Here is a 5,620-nt window from a genome sequence, read left to right as displayed (position 1 = left end):
TACCCATATCATCAAGAATAAATCAAGCAGGACGTAGGGTTTTACCTCCATCAAGAGGGCCCGAACCTGGGTAAAACATCGTGTCCCCTGCCTCCTGTTACCATCCGCCTTAGACGCATAGTTCAGGACCCCCTACCCGAGATCCGCCGGTTTTGACACTGACATTGGTGCTTTCATTGAGAGTTCCTCTGTGTTGTCGCCGTAAGGATTGATGGCTCCTACAATCATCGATAGTGATGCAGTCCTGGGTGAGACTTTTCTCCCCGGGTAGATCTTTGTGTTCAGCGGCTTCGCACTGTGGGCCAACTCGCTTGGCCATCTGGAGCAGATCTAAAGTTATGCCCCTGGGCACCAGGTCATGTTTGGAAGCTTAAACTACACGGCCAATATCCACGGAGACTTGATCTTCGACGGATTCGAGCGCCTGCCGAGTGCGCCGCACGTTCTTGATGAGCATGATTTAGCTCTGCCATCGGACAATGTTCAGGAGATCGCACCGACAACTGCTCCGACCCTCAATTCGGAGCCTATCGCGCCATCCGAGGACGGAGGGATAGACACTGCCATGGAGGCCGCACTCTCAGCGGCGATCGAGCTGAGGATCGACGCTACCTTTCACAAGAGCCGTGTTGCTAAACTTCCGGATCGTTCTCCGGCCACGAACTTCGAACAGCCTGCGCCCGTTCCTATCGAATCCGATTGGGCGCCGACCATGGAGTTTCCCTCCACGGATATTTTTCAGCACTCGCCCTTCGGCGACATACTGAACTCAATAAGGTCTCTCTCCTTGTCAGGAGGATCCTGGCCGAACTATGTCCGGCAGGATCGGGATGCGGATGACGAAGAACTTCGCCGCCCACCCACCACCCACTTAGTAGCCACTGTCGATGAGTTAACCGACATGCTCGACTTCGACTTTGAAGACATCAATGGTATGGACGACGATGCAGGAGACGAACAGGAACCACTGCCCATAGGGCACTGGACGCCCACTTCATCACATGACGTATACATGGTGGACACACCAAAAGAAAACAACGACGAGGAACGGAAGGATGCAACGAAGGGTTGTCCCCTCGAGAAGCAGTCAAAGCGGTGGCGTAAGCGCCGCTCCAAATCCCGCCTCGGCAGAAACAACGATCATATAGACCCAACGACATCACACCGGACAGACATCCGGAGCAATAGAATGCCTGTCAAAGGCTTGTTGCCACTGCGAGGAGTCTTAAAAAGCAGAAGCAAAGGCTCAAGGCTGCGCAAGACACACTCAGGATCACATGGATTAAAGTACTAAACACAGCAGCGAAGTACGGAGGTAATCGCCCCACCAAGAGCTACCCGAAGCGGAAGTTGCTACCTGAATTCGATGAGGAGGCCTTAGATCCCCCGCAACCAAAAATCAAAATGGCCATCTGGCCGGATAGACGACCTCACGGTCAACATAGAGCGGCAAACAACGCCGCACCTAAGCCAATACGCGATCCACGCGAGAGTTCGCATCAAAAGGATGGCGCAACCCGATCCATCTATGGACCACGCAAGCGCGCTCCAGCATACGATGCAACACAACAAACATCCGAACAACGCGGTACACCCAGATACAGGGGTGCCGCACACCCCCTATGTTTCACCGACGAGGTGCTGGACCATGAATTTCCAGAGGGCTGCAAAGCCGTAAACATAGAGGCATACGACGGAACAACAGACCCTGGGGTCTGGATTGAGGATTGTATCCTCCATATCCATATGGCTCGAGGAGATGATCTCCACGCCATTAAGTATTACCCCTCAAACTCAAAGGGCCAGCTCGGCACTGGCTTAAAAGCCTCCACGAAAGCTCCATTGGAAGCTGGGATGAGCTCTAAGACGCTTTTCGGGCAAATTTTCAAGGGACTTATGTCTGACCTCCGGATGCGGATGATTTAATTCATATAACTCAACAGCCCAGAGAGTCAGCCCAAAAGCTTTGGAACATGTTTCTTACTACAAAGAACAAAATAGTCGACTGTCCGGACGCCGAAGCCTTGGCAGCTTTTAAACATAGCGTCCGAGATGAATGGCTTGCCAGACACCTCGACCAAGAAAAGCCGAGAACAATGGCAGCATTAACAAGCCTCATGACCCGCTTTTGCGCGGGCGAGGACAGCTGGCTAGCCCGATGCAGCACCATCGACCCAAGTACATCCGAAGTTAGAGATGGAAACGGGAAATCACGACGCAGCAAAAATAATAAGCGCCGGAATAAAGAAGACAGCCCGAAGAGCACGACGGTAAATGCCGGATTCAGAAGCTCTTGGCCAGGTCAGCAAAAGTCGCCCTCTAAAGGCGCCAGAGATGAACTGTCCGGCCTAAACAAAATTCTGGACCAAATATGTCAGATCCATAGCACCCCCGATAAACTTGCAAATCATACCCATAGAGAATGTTGGGTCTTCAAGCAGTCCGGCAAGCTCAACGCCGAACATAAGGGGCAGGATACACCAAGCGAAGACGAGGATGAGCCTCGCAATCAATGCACTAGGGAACAGAAGAAATTTCAACCAAAAGTCAAAACAGTAAACGTGTTACACGTGATAAAGGGGAGAAAGAAAGCGGCACTCCCAGATAAATATGCCCATGGGCCTATCACCGCGGAGTTCTGCCACTGGCCGTCTCAATCGATCACCTTCGACCATCAAGATTACTCGGCAAGTATTTGGCGCGCAGGATGGGCTGCCTTGGTATTAGATCCAATAATTGACGGATACCACTTCACATGAGTCCTGATGGACGGTGGCAGTAGTCTAAACCTGATATATCAGGACACAATCCGCAAAATGGGGATAGACCCAACGAAAATTTTCCACAGCAATACTACCTTTAAAGGAGTAACGCCAGGCCCAGTGGCTCATTGCACGGGCTCCCTGCTACTAGAGGTTATATTCGGCTTCCCCGATAACTTCCGTAGTGAAAATTTAACCTTCCACATTGCTCCGTTCCAAAGTGGCTATCAAGCACTACTTGGACGCGAAGCTTTCGCTCGCTTTAATGCAATACCGCATTACGCTTCCCTCACGCTTAAGATGCCCGGTCCACGTGGCATCATTACAGTAAATGGAAATATTGAGCGATCCCTGCGCGCCGAAGAGAGTGCAGCTGCCTTGGCAGCCGCACACTAAAACGGCCTCACCAACTAAAGCATTCAATAGGTCGTCAAGACTACGGACACGGTTAGAAGAGTCCGACGCAGCTATATGTAATTCACATAGGTTTGATGGCCACACCCCTATTACAAATACAAGGGGCTCAACGCGCGCAGACAAGTGGCAATTTGTACTCATCTTGAATTGCACATGGTTCTTTAAACCTACCTTTTCGCACAACAACTTTTCACCTAAGTTCCTCTCTTTTATAGATGACCATCGTGCTACACCCATCCAGGATACGACACAACGGAGACACAGGCGCTGACGTGCAGCAGGGACCCGTTCAAAGGATTCTCTTTAGATTAAGACCCTGCGTCAACCTTTTTTACTGTCTCTTGTTGATACACATCCCTCGGATTCTCAGTACAATTGAGAAGGATTTTAACATCTTGGCATGTGTCCACGCCAGAACAATGCACGTACCTGGACAGCAGGAGCTTTTTACAAAGGGCACTGTTTAGGCCCGGTTTACACCATAAAGACCGAATACCTTAGGGAGTGTTCGGCGTCGCGAGTTTGGCCTTATATGCATCAGCTCCGAATCATGTCTTTGGTCAAATGTTGGGTTTGCCCGGCTCCTGTGTTTTGCTGCCTTACGTTCCGCTCTATCGGCTAAGGCGGCACCAGGAGAACTACTACAATTGTGCCCTGGTTCATTCGGACGAGCACCTCAGTAGAGAAAGCCGAAAACTGACTGTCATGATATAGCGTGAGACTGGTCAACCACTCGATGACCTATTGGAATCTTAGAATTCCTCTGCCTTAACGAAGGGCCGTTTCCCGGCTAGGCATGTACGCACCCGGAATTTGGGAGAGTGCGGAGCCACCAGGGGCTATATAGTAGCCCCACTATCAAACTCCTCTGGCTAAGTGAAAGTGTTAAAGCATTATAGTTCGGTTGCCTAGTTCGCTGCGCTATCACCTCCTTAATAGGACCAGGATGTTGGATTAATTGTGAACACGCGTCTTCTGCAAGCACCCCCGTATTATATGCGTGGGGGCTGAAGCCGACGACTGCAATCTTTCAGGATATACATACGTAGACGGCTGCACAGGAGGCATCATATTACTTTCGGGCAAAAGTATAAATACAACCTTGATAAATTTACTAAAACATTGTTTTTACAATGGGAATACATGTCACTCAAACATAATATTCTTCGAGCACGGGGCCTCTATCAAACGAGCACCCTCAAGAACTTCTTCAAAATAGTGCTCCGCAGCAACTCGGCCTATGGCCGAACCCTGCGCCGCAACAATGGTAGCATCCATCTCCGCCCAGTATGCTTTGACACGGGCAAGGGCCATCCATGAGCCTTCTATGCACGCCGACCTCTTCATCGCCTTGATGCGTGGCACCGCACCAAGGAACTGCTACATCAGGCTAAAATAGATGTTCGGCTTTGGCCTTTCCGGCCACAGCTGATCCACGACAGACCTCATGGCGAGTCCGGACAACCTATTGAGTTCGGCCCATTCGGCTAGCTGATCAGTCAATGGAAGCGGACGCTCTGGAACGTTAAACTATGACCAGAACAGCTTGTCCACTTCATGATCCGTTTGATCTCGGAAGTATTAAGCCGCATCGACCGCGCTCGCCGCCAAGTCCAGATATGCGTCTGCCGAACTCCATAGCCGATCCAGATGTCACATCCCTAGCTGCTGGTAGTGCTCTAGGCTAGCTTCATGTTTGCATCATGTTTAAATTTTTGCCTAAAATTGAAATGGGGATGTTCAAACCCTAGCATTAAATCAACTCAACTAGGGTGAATTAAAATCTTTTCAATAAACCCAAAAGGTTCCTAAGAAAAGTTCATGATTTCTGGTTAAGGTGGAAACCTCTGCCAAAAATGATGATTATATTCTTAGGTCATTTTTGGATTTTTGAATTAAATCATATTGTATTTGACTTTGGGCATTTAAATACTATAAATAATTTAAATGCTCAAATAAATGTTGGAAATTGATAAGGGTCACTGGAATAATTCAGAAAGTACCCATAATTATTTCCAGGATTTTATAAAATGATTTGATATTTTAAGACAAATCAAAAACAAATTGCAGAAATAGAAAAATATAAAACAGAATAGAAATAAAAGAGAGGAGAGAAACCTTACCTGGCCTCACCCGTGCAGCCCACCAGCCGGCCCAGCTTCCCCCCTGGCCGGCCCAGCCCACCCGCGCCTTCCCTGTCGTCTTCCTCCTCGGACAGAAGGACGAGGGCGTGTGCCCGACGCTCGCCGGCACGCGCGCGCGCCACCTCCCCCCCTGCTGGCCACCTCCTGCTTCCCCCGGACTCCCTCGATGCCCCGGACGAAGCCACGCAGCTGCCCCGCACCGCTCTCACTCTCCCTCGCCCTCCTCTTCTCCCCCTGCTCTCTCTCCCTCTCACCCGAGAACCACCGCCGCCGCCGACGGGCATCACCGTAGCCACT

The sequence above is a fragment of the Triticum dicoccoides genome, chromosome 6A (assembly GCF_002162155.2).
Source record: "Triticum dicoccoides isolate Atlit2015 ecotype Zavitan chromosome 6A, WEW_v2.0, whole genome shotgun sequence".
NCBI lineage: Eukaryota > Viridiplantae > Streptophyta > Magnoliopsida > Poales > Poaceae > Triticum > Triticum dicoccoides.
Note: the sequence above shows the minus strand (reverse complement) of the source record.